Here is a 10,978-nt window from a genome sequence, read left to right on the forward strand (position 1 = left end):
AGGAGTGCATTTCTGATGGCTTGCCTGTGTTGAGCCATCCTGATTTTAAATTGGCACTCTGTCTTTCCAACATAGAGCCTGCCACAGGGGCAAATTATCACATAGACCACAAACTTTGTGGTGCATGTGAGCGGCCATCTGATGGGAAATTTCTTCCCCGAAAAGGAATGTGAGATGAAATCAGCGGGTGACATGTGTGAACGTGTGTGTGTGTGTGTGTGTGTGTGTGTGTGTGTATATATATATATATATATTGCACTGATCTTTTATAACCATACATTAAAGTGGGGTAATTAGTCAGCGTGAAGCGATTTACATCTTAATCTCAAATCCTCTGTATTGTAAATGTTTAGAGGAGTCAAAGTCTGAGTGAATTATGAAGAGTTAATGGTAAAAAAAAAAAAACTTCAGACGTTACGCAATATGACCATTCGTACCCTGTTCTAGTCTAACTGGTCTTGCGTAACTGAAGTATTAAAACCAATAAAGGTAAACACACAGGAGTAGTATACAATATAGTGAATAAAGCCACACTGTATCAGATATTATTTTATTATTTGAATAATTCTAAATATCACTTTGGCTTTTATGCAGGCTTAATCTTAATAAAAGTTATGATTTTATATTTCCCACGGTTATAAGTATGCGCTGCTATGAGAATAGTTTCTCCATTTTGAGAAATAAATTTGCAACTGAAATGTAGTAAATCTACATAATAGCTTGAAAATGTAATGATTCCCATTTTCTCTGACGTCCTAGTGGATGCTGGGAACTCCGTAAGGACCATGGGGAATAGACGGGCTCCGCAGGAGACTGGGCACTCTAAAAGAAAGATTAGGTACTATCTGGTGTGCACTGGCTCCTCCCTCTATGCCCCCTCCTCCAGACCTCAGTTAGAATCTGTGCCCGGCCAGAGCTGGGTGCTCCTAGTGGGCTCTCCTGAGCTTGCTAGAAAAGAAAGTATTTGTTAGGTTTTTTATTTTCAGTGAGATCTGCTGGCAACAGACTTACTGCTTCGTGGGACTTAGGGGAGAGAAGCAAACCTACCTGCTTGCAGCTAGCTTGTGCTTCTTAGGCTACTGGACACCATTAGCTCCAGAGGGTTCGAACACAGGGCCTGACCTCGATCGTCCGTTCCCGGAGCCGCGCCGCCGTCCCCCTTCTAGAGCCAGAAGACAGAAGATGAAGACTCCGGCAGCAGACGACTCCGGTCTTCATTAAGGTAGCCATTGCTCCCACTGCACACCACACACTCCGGTCACTGTAGGGTGCAGTGCGCTGGGGGGGCGCCCTGGGCAGCAATAAGATTACCTTTTGGCACATTAGGCACATAATACAGTCTGGAAAACTGTATATGTGCAAAAAACCCCGCCATTAAGATATACAAAACGCGGGAGAAGCCCGCCGCTGAGGGGACGGGGCCTTCTTCCTCAGCACACCAGCACCATTTTCTCTTCACAGCTCCGCTGGAAGGACGCTCCCCAGGCTCTCCCCTGCAGTATCCAGTACAAGTAGGGTAAAAAAAGAGAGGGGGGGCACATAAATTTAGGCGCAAATAAGATATAAGCAGCTATTGGGAAAAATCACTCAGTATAGTGTAAATCCCTGTGTTATATAGAGCTGTGGTGTGTGCTGGCATACTCTCTGTCTCCCCAAAGGACTTTGTGGGGTCCTGTCCTCAGTCAGAGCATTCCCTGTGTGTGTGCGGTGTCTCGGTACGGCTGTGTCGACATGTTTGATGAGGATGGTTACGTGGAGGCGGAGCAAGGGCAGATAAGTGTGGTGTTGCCCCCTGCGGGGCCGACACCGGATTGGATGGATATGTGGAAGGTCTTAACCGACAGTGTCAACTCCTTACATAAAAGGTTCGATGACGCAGCAGCCTTGGGACAGCCGGGATCTCAGCCCGCGCCTGCCCAGGCGTCTCAGAGGCCATCAGGGGCTCATAAACGCCCGCTAGCTCAGATGGTAGACACAGATGTCGACACGGAGTCTGACTCCAGTGTAGATGAGGATGAGACAAATGCAATCTACAAAAGCTATCCGATGCATGATTACTGCAATGAAAAATGTATTGCACATTTCTGATATTAACCCGGTTACCACCAAGAAGGGTATTATGTTTGGGGAGAAAAAGCAGCCAGTGACTTTTCCCCCATCTGATGAATTAAATGAATTGTGTGAGGAAGCGTGGAGTTCCCCCGATAAGAAACTAGTGATTTCTAAGAGGTTACCGATGGCGTACCCTTTCCCGCCAATGGACAGGTTACGTTGGGAGACATCCCCTAGGGTGGACAAGGCGCTCACACGCTTATCAAAAAAGGTGGCACTGCCGTCTCAGGGTACGGCCACCTTAAAGGAGCCTGCGGATAGAAAGCAGGAAGCTATCCTGAAGTCTGTATATACACACTCAGGTACTATACTGAGACCTGCTATTGCTTCAGCATGGATGTGTAGTGCTGCAGCCGCATGGTCTGATTCCCTGTCAGACAACATTGATTCCCTCGACAGGGATACTATTTTGCTAACCATAGAACATATAAAAGACGTTGTTTTATATATGCGGGATGCACAGAGGGACATTTGCCTGCTGGCATCTAGAATTAATGCAAAGTCCATTTCTGCCAGGAGAGTATTATGGACTCGGCAGTGGACAGGTGATGCTGATTCTAAAAGACACATGGAGGTTTTGCCTTATAAGGGTGAGGAATTGTTTGGGGACGGTCTCTCGGACCTCGTATCCACGGCAACAGCCGGGAAGTCAACTTTTTTACCTCAGGTTCCCTCACAGCCTAAGAAAGCACCGTATTATCATGTACAGTCCTTTCGGCCTCAGAAAGGCAAGCGGATCAGAGGCGCATCCTTTCTGCCCAGAGGCAGGGGTAGAGGAAAGAAGCTGCACCAGGCAGCCAGTTCCCAGGAACAAAAATCCTCCACCACTTCCTCTAAGTCCACCGCATGACGCTGGGGCTCCACAGGTGGAGCCGGGTGCAGTGGGGGCGCGTCTCCGAAACTTCAGCAACCAGTGGGTTCGCTCACAAGTGGATTTCTGGGCTGTACAAATTGTATCTCAGGGATACAAGCTGGAGTTCGAGGCGACTCCCCCTCGCCGTTACCTCAAATCAGCCTTGCCAGCTGCTCCCAGGGAAAGGGAGTTGGTACTGGCGGCAATTCACAAGCTGTACCTCCAGCAGGTGATAATCAAGGTTCCCCTCCTTCAACAGGGACGGGGTTACTATTCCACTATGTTTGTGGTACCGAAACCAGACGGTTCGGTGAGACCCATTCTGAATTTAAAATCCTTGAACACTTATATAAGGAAGTTCAAGTTCAAAATGGAATCGCTCAGGGCGGTTATTGCAAGCCTGGGAGAGGGGGATTTTATGGTGTCGCTGGACATCAAGGATGCTTACTTGCATGTCCCCGTTTACCCACCTCACCAGGAGTACCTCAGGTTTGTGGTACAGGATTGTCATTACCAATTCCAGACGTTGCCGTTTGGTCTGTCCACGGCACAGAGTATTTACCAAGGTAATAGCCGAAATGATGATACTCCTTCGGAAAAATGGAGTTATAATTATCCCGTACTTGGACGATCTCCTTATAAAGGCGAGGTCCAGAGAGCAGTTGTTGGTCAGCGTAGCACTCTCTCAGGAAGTGTTACAACAGCACGGCTGGATTCTGAATATCCCGAAGTCGCAGCTGATTCCTGCGACGCGTCTGCTCTTCCTGGGCATGATTCTGGACACAGAACAGAAAAAGGTGTTTCTCCCGGTGGAGAAGGCCCAGGAATTGTCATCTCTGGTCAGGGACCTCCTGAAACCAAAACAGGTATCGGTGCATCACTGCACGCGAGTCCTGGGAAAGATGGTAGCTTCTTACGAAGCAATTCCCTTCGGCAGGTTCCATGCAAGGATCTTTCAGTGGGATCTGTTAGACAAGTGGTCTGGATCGCATCTCCAGATGCATCGGTTGATCACCCTGTCCCCGAGGGCCAGGGTGTCTCTGCTGTGGTGGCTGCAGTGCGCTCATCTTCTCGAGGGCCGCAGATTCGGCATACAGGACTGGGTCCTGGTGACCACGGACGCAAGCCTCCGAGGGTGGGGGGCAGTCACTCAGGGAAGGAACTTCCAAGGACAGTGGTCAAGTCAGGAGACTTCACTACACATAAATATACTGAAACTAAGGGCCATTTACAACGCCCTGAGTCAAGCAGAGCCCCTGCTTCAAAACCAACCAGTGCTGATTCAATCAGACAACATCACGGCGGTCGCCTGTGTAAACCGCCAGGGCGGCACAAGAAGCAGGATGGCGATGGCAGAAGCCACAAGGATTCTCTGATGGGCGGAAAATCACGTGCTAGCACTGTCAGCAGTGTTCATTCCGGGAGTGGACAACTGGGAAGCAGACTTCCTCAGCAGGCACGACCTCCACCCGGGAGAGTGGGGACTTCATCCAGAAGTCTTCACGCAGATTGTACACCGTTGGGAACGGCCACAGGTGGACATGATGGCGTCCCGCCTCAACAAAAAGCTAAAAAAATATTGCGCCAGGTCAAGGGACCCTCAGGCGATAGCTGTGGATGCGCTAGTGACACCGTGGGTGTACCAGTCGGTTTATGTGTTCCCTCCTCTTCCTCTCATACCCAAGGTACTGAGGATAGTAAGAAAGAGAGGAGTAAGAACTATACTCATCGTTCCGGATTGGCCAAGAAGAACTTGGTACCCAGAACTACAAGAAATGATCTCAGAGGACCCATGGCCTCTGCCTCTCAGACAGGACCTGTTACAGCAGGGGCCGTGTCTGTTCCAAGACTTACCGCGGCTGCGTTTGACGGCATGGCGGTTGAACGCCGGATCCTAACGGAAAAGGGCATTCCGGATGAAGTGATTCCTACGCTGATAAAGGCTAGGAAAGACGTGACAGCACAACATTATCACCGTATATGGCGAAAATATGTTGCTTGGTGTGAGGCCAGGAAGGCCCCTACAAAGGAATTCCAGCTGGGTCGATTCCTGCACTTCCTACAGTCAGGAGTGACTATGGGCCTAAAATTAGGATCCATAAAGGTCCAGATTTCGGCCCTATCTATTTTCTTTCAAAAAGAACTGGCTTCACTGCCTGAAGTTCAGACGTTTGTTAAGGGAGTGCTGCATACTCAGCCCCCTTTTGTGCCTCCGGAGGCACCGTGGGATCTTAACGTTGTGTTGGATTTCCTGAAATCCCACTGGTTTGAGCCACTTAAGACCGTGGAGCTAAAATATCTCAAGTGGAAAGTGGTCATGCTTTTGGCCTTGGCTTCGGCTAGGCGTGTGTCAGAATTGGCGGCTTTGTCATGTAAAAGCCCTTATCTGATCTTCCATATGGACAGGGCAGAATTGAGGACTCGTCCCCAATTTCTCCCTAAGGTGGTATCAGCGTTTCATTTGAACCAACCTATTGTGGTGCCTGCGGCTACTCGGGACTTGGTGGACTCCAAGTTGCTGGATGTAGTCAGGGCTTTGAAAATCTATGTAGCCAGGACGGCTAGAGTCAGGAAAACTGACTCGCTGTTTATCCTGCATGCACCCAACAAGCTGGGTGCTCCTGCTTCAAAGCAAACTATTGCGCGCTGGATCTGTAACACGATTCAGCAAGCTCATTCTGCGGCAGGATTGCCACATCCTAAATCGGTAAAAGCCCATTCCACAAGGAAGGTGGGCTCTTCTTGGGCGGCTGCCCGAGGGGTCTCTGCTTTACAGCTTTGCCGAGCTGCTACTTGGTCGGGTTCAAACACATTTGCTAAGTTCTACAAGTTTGATACCCTGGCTGAGGAGGACCTTGCCTTTGCTCATTCGGTGCTGCAGAGTCATCCGCACTCACCCGCCCGTTTGGGAGCTTTGGTATAATCCCCATGGTCCTTACGGAGTTCCCAGCATCCACTAGGACGTCAGAGAAAATAAGAATTTACTCACCGGTAATTCTATTTCTCGTAGTCCGTAGTGGATGCTGGGCGCCCGTCCCAAGTGCGGACTCTCTGCAATACATGTATATAGTTATTGCTTAACTAAAGGGTTATTGTTATGAGCCATCTGTTACTGAGGCTCAGTTGTTCATACTGTTAATTGGGTATGGTTATCACGAGTTGTACGGTGTGATTGGTGTGGCCGGTATGAGTCTTACCCTGGATTCCAAATCCTTTCCTTGTTGTGTCAGCTCTTCCGGGCACAGTTTCCTTAACTGAGGTCTGGAGGAGGGGCATAGAGGGAGGAGCCAGTGCACACCAGATAGTACCTAATCTTTCTTTTAGAGTGCCCAGTCTCCTGCGGAGCCCGTCTATTCCCCATGGTCCTTACGGAGTTCCCAGCATCCACTACGGACTACGAGAAATAGAATTACCGGTGAGTAAATTCTTATTTTAAAAGGACACAAAGCAAGCTACCTTCGCTCTAAAGTAATTTTTAGGGGATGCAGTTAATAATGAGATTTTAAACCTACCGGTAAATCTTTTTCTCGTAGTCCGTAGAGGATGCTGGGGACTTCATAAGGACCATGGGGATAGACGGGCTCCGCAGGAGACATGGGCACTTTAAGAAAGACTTTATATCTGGTGTGCACTGACTCCTCCCTCTATGCCCCTCCTCCAGACTGCAGTTAGAGAAACTGTGCCCAGAGGAGACGGACAGTACGAGGAAAGGATTTTTGTTAATCCAAGGGCAAGATTCATACCAGCCACACCAATCATACCGTATAACTTGTGATATACTATCCAGTTAACAGTATGAAAACTACATAGCATCAGTCCAAGACCGATGAGACTATAACATAACCCTTATTTAAACAATAACTATATACAAGTCTTGCAGAAGTAGTCTGCACTTTAGACAGGCACCCAGCATCCTCTACGGACTATGAGAAAAAGATTTACCGGTAGGTTTAAAAATAAGATTTTACTTACCGATAAATCTATTTCTCGTAGTCCGTAGTGGATGCTGGGACTCCGTCAGGACCATGGGGATTAGCGGCTCCGCAGGAGACAGGGCACAAAAATAAAAGCTTTAGGACTAGGTGGTGTGCACTGGCTCCTCCCCCTATGACCCTCCTCCAAGCCTCAGTTAGGATACTGTGCCCGGACGAGCGTACACAATAAGGAAGGATTTTGAATCCCGGGTAAGACTCATACCAGCCACACCAATCACACCGTACAACCTGTGATCTGAACCCAGTTAACAGTATGACAAACGTAGGAGCCTCTGAACAGACGGCTCACAACAATAACAACCCGATTTTTTTGTAACAATAACTATGTACAAGTATTGCAGACAATCCGCACTTGGGATGGGCGCCCAGCATCCACTACGGACTACGAGAAATAGATTTATCGGTAAGTAAAATCTTATTTTCTCTGACGTCCTAGTGGATGCTGGGACTCCGTCAGGACCATGGGGATTATACCAAAGCTCCCAAACGGGCGGGAGAGTGCGGATGACTCTGCAGCACCGAATGAGAGAACTCCAGGTCCTCTTTAGCCAGGGTATCAAATTTGTAGAATTTTACAAACGTGTTCTCCCCCGACCACGTAGCTGCTCGGCAGAGTTGTAATGCCGAGACCCCTCGGGCAGCCGCCCAAGATGAGCCCACCTTCCTTGTGGAATGGGCCTTGATAGATTTAGGCTGTGGCAGGCCTGCCACAGAATGAGCAAGTTGAATTGTGCTACAAATCCAACGAGCAATCGTCTGCTTAGAAGCAGGAGCACCCAGCTTGTTGGGTGCATACAGTATAAACAGCGAGTCAGATTTTCTGACTCCAGCCGTCCTTGAAATATATATTTTCAATGCCCTGACAACGTCCAGCAACTTGGAATCCTCCAAATCGCTAGTAGCCGCAGGCACCACAATAGGCTGGTTCAGGTGAAACGCTGAAACCACCTTAGGCAGAAACTGAGGACGCGTCCGCAGTTCTGCCCTGTCCGAATGGAAAATCAGATATGGGCTTTTATACGATAAAGCCGCCAATTCTGACACTCTCCTGGCTGAAGCCAGGGCCAGTAGCATGGTTACTTTCCATGTAAGATATTTCAAATCCACCGATTTGAGTGGCTCAAACCAATGGGATTTGAGAAAATCCAAAACTACATTAAGATCCCACGGAGCCACTGGGGGCACAACCGGGGGCTGTATATGTAGTACTCCTTTTACAAAAGTCTGGACTTCAGGAACTGAAGCCAATTCTTTCTGGAAGAAAATAGACAGGGCCGAAATTTGAACCTTAATGGACCCTAATTTGAGGCCCATAGACAATCCTGTTTGCAGGAAATGTAGGAATCGACCCAGTTGAAATTCCTCCGTCGGGGCCTTCCTGGCCTCACACCACGCAACATATTTTCTCCAAATGCGGTGATAATGTTGTGCAGTCACCTCCTTCCTGGCTTTTACCAGGGTAGGGATGACCTCTTCCGGAATGCCTTTTTCCCTTAGAATTCGGCGTTCAACCGCCATGCCGTCAAACGCAGCCGCGGTAAGTCTTGGAATAGACACGGTCCCTGCTGAAGCAGGTCCCGTCTTAGAGGTAGAGGCCACGGATCTTCCGTGAGCATCTCCTGAAGTTCCGGGTACCAAGTTCTTCTTGGCCAATCCGGAGCCACGAGTATCGTTCTTACTCCCCTTTGCCGTATAATTCTCAGTACTTTTGGTATGAGAGGCAGAGGAGGAAACACATACACTGACTGGAACACCCACGGTGTTACCAGAGCGTCCACAGCTATTGCCTGAGGGTCTCTTGACCTGGCGCAATACCTGTCCAGTTTTTTGTTGAGGCGGGACGCCATCATATCCACCTTTGGTTTTTCCCAACGGTTCACAATCATGTGGAAGACTTCTGGATGAAGTCCCCACTCTCCCGGGTGTAGATCGTGTCTGCTGAGGAAGTCCGCTTCCCAGTTGTCCACTCCCGGAATGAACACTGCTGACAGTGCTATCACATGATCTTCCGCCCAGCGAAGAATCCTTGCAGCTTCTGCCATTGCCCTCCTGCTTCTTATGCCGCCCTGTCTGTTTACGTGGGCGACTGCCGTGATGTTGTCCGACTGGATCAACACCGGCTGACCCTGAAGCAGGGGTTTTGCCAGGCTTAGAGCATTGTAAATCGCTCTTAGCTCCAGTATATTTATGTGAAGAGACATCTCCAGGCTTGACCACACTCCCTGGAAGTTTCTTCCCTGTGTGACCGCTCCCCAGCCTCTCAGACTGGCATCCGTGGTCACCAGGACCCAGTCCTGTATGCCGAATCTGCGGCCCTCTAACAGATGAGCACTCTGCAACCACCACAGAAGAGACACCCTTGTCCGTGGAGACAAAGTTATCCGCTGATGCATCTGCAGATGCGATCCGGACCATTTGTCCAGCAGATCCCACTGAAAAGTTCGTGCGTGGAATCTGCCGAATGGAATCGCTTCGTAAGAAGCCACCATTTTTCCCAGGACTCTTGTGCATTGATGCACAGACACTTTTCCTGGTTTTAGGAGGTTCCTGACAAGTTCGGATAACTCCCTGGCTTTCTCCTCCGGAAGAAACACCTTTTTCTGAACCGTGTCCAGAATCATTCCCAGGAACAGCAGACGTGTCGTCGGGGTCAATTGAGATTTTGGAAAATTCAGAATCCACCCGTGCTGTTGCAGCACTACTTGGGTTAGTGCTACTACGTCCTCCAGCTGTTCTCTGGACCTTGCCCTTATCAGGAGATCGTCCAAGTAAGGGATAATTAATACGCCTTTTCTTCGCAGAAGAAACATCATTTCGGCCATTACCTTGGTAAAGACCCGAGGTGCCGTGGACAATCCAAACGGCAGCGTCTGAAACTGATGACAGTTTTGCACCACGAACCTGAGGTACCCTTGATGTGAAGGGCAAATTGGGACATGCAGGTAAGCATCCTTGATGTCCAGGGACACCATAAAGTCCCCTTCTTCCAGATTCGCTATCACTGCTCTGAGTGACTCCATCTTGAACTTGAATTTTTGTATGTACAGGTTCAAAGATTTCAGATTTAGAATAGGTCTTACCGAGCCGTCCGGCTTCGGTACCACAAATAGTGTGGAATAATACCCCTTTCCCTGTTGTAGGAGGGGTACCTTGACTATCACCTGCTGAGAATACAGCTTGTGAATGGCTTCCAATACCGTCGCCCTGTCTGAGGGAGACGTTGGCAGAGCAGACTTTAGGAACCGGCGAGGGGGAGACTTCTCGAATTCCAACCTGTAACCCTGAGATACTACCTGCAGGATCCAGGGGTCCACCTGTGAGTGAGCCCACTGTGCGCTGAAATTCTTGAGTCGACCCCCCACCGCCCCTGAGTCCGCTTGTAAAGCCCCAACGTCATGCTGAGGGCTTTGCAGAAGCCGGGGAGGGCTTCTGCTCCTGGGAGGGAGCTGCTTGGTGCACTCTCTTACCCTTTCCTTTGCCTCGGGGCAGATATGACTGTCCTTTTGCCCGCTTGTTCTTATAGGAACGAAAGGACTGCGGCTGAAAAGACGGTGTCTTTTTCTGTTGGGAGGGGACCTGAGGTAAAAAGGTGGATTTCCCGGCTGTTGCCGTGGCCACCAAATCCGATAGACCGACCCCAAATAATTCCTCCCCTTTATACGGCAATACTTCCATATGCCGTTTGGAATCCGCATCACCTGACCACTGTCGCGTCCATAAACTTCTTCTGGCAGATATGGACATCGCACTTACTCTCGATGCCAGAGTGCAAATATCCCTCTGAGCATCTCGCATATAAAGAAAAGCATCCTTTAATTGCTCTATAGTCAATAAAATACTGTCCCTATCCAGGGTATCAATATTTTCAGTCAGGGAATCCGACCAAACCACCCCAGCACTGCACATCCATGCTGAGGCGATGGCTGGTCGCAGTATAACACCAGTATGAGTGTATATACTTTTCAGGGTAGTTTTCAGCCTCCTATCAGCTGGATCCTTGAGGGCGGCCGTTTCAGGA

This window comes from Pseudophryne corroboree, chromosome 2, assembly GCF_028390025.1.
Source record: "Pseudophryne corroboree isolate aPseCor3 chromosome 2, aPseCor3.hap2, whole genome shotgun sequence".
Lineage (NCBI taxonomy): Eukaryota > Metazoa > Chordata > Amphibia > Anura > Myobatrachidae > Pseudophryne > Pseudophryne corroboree.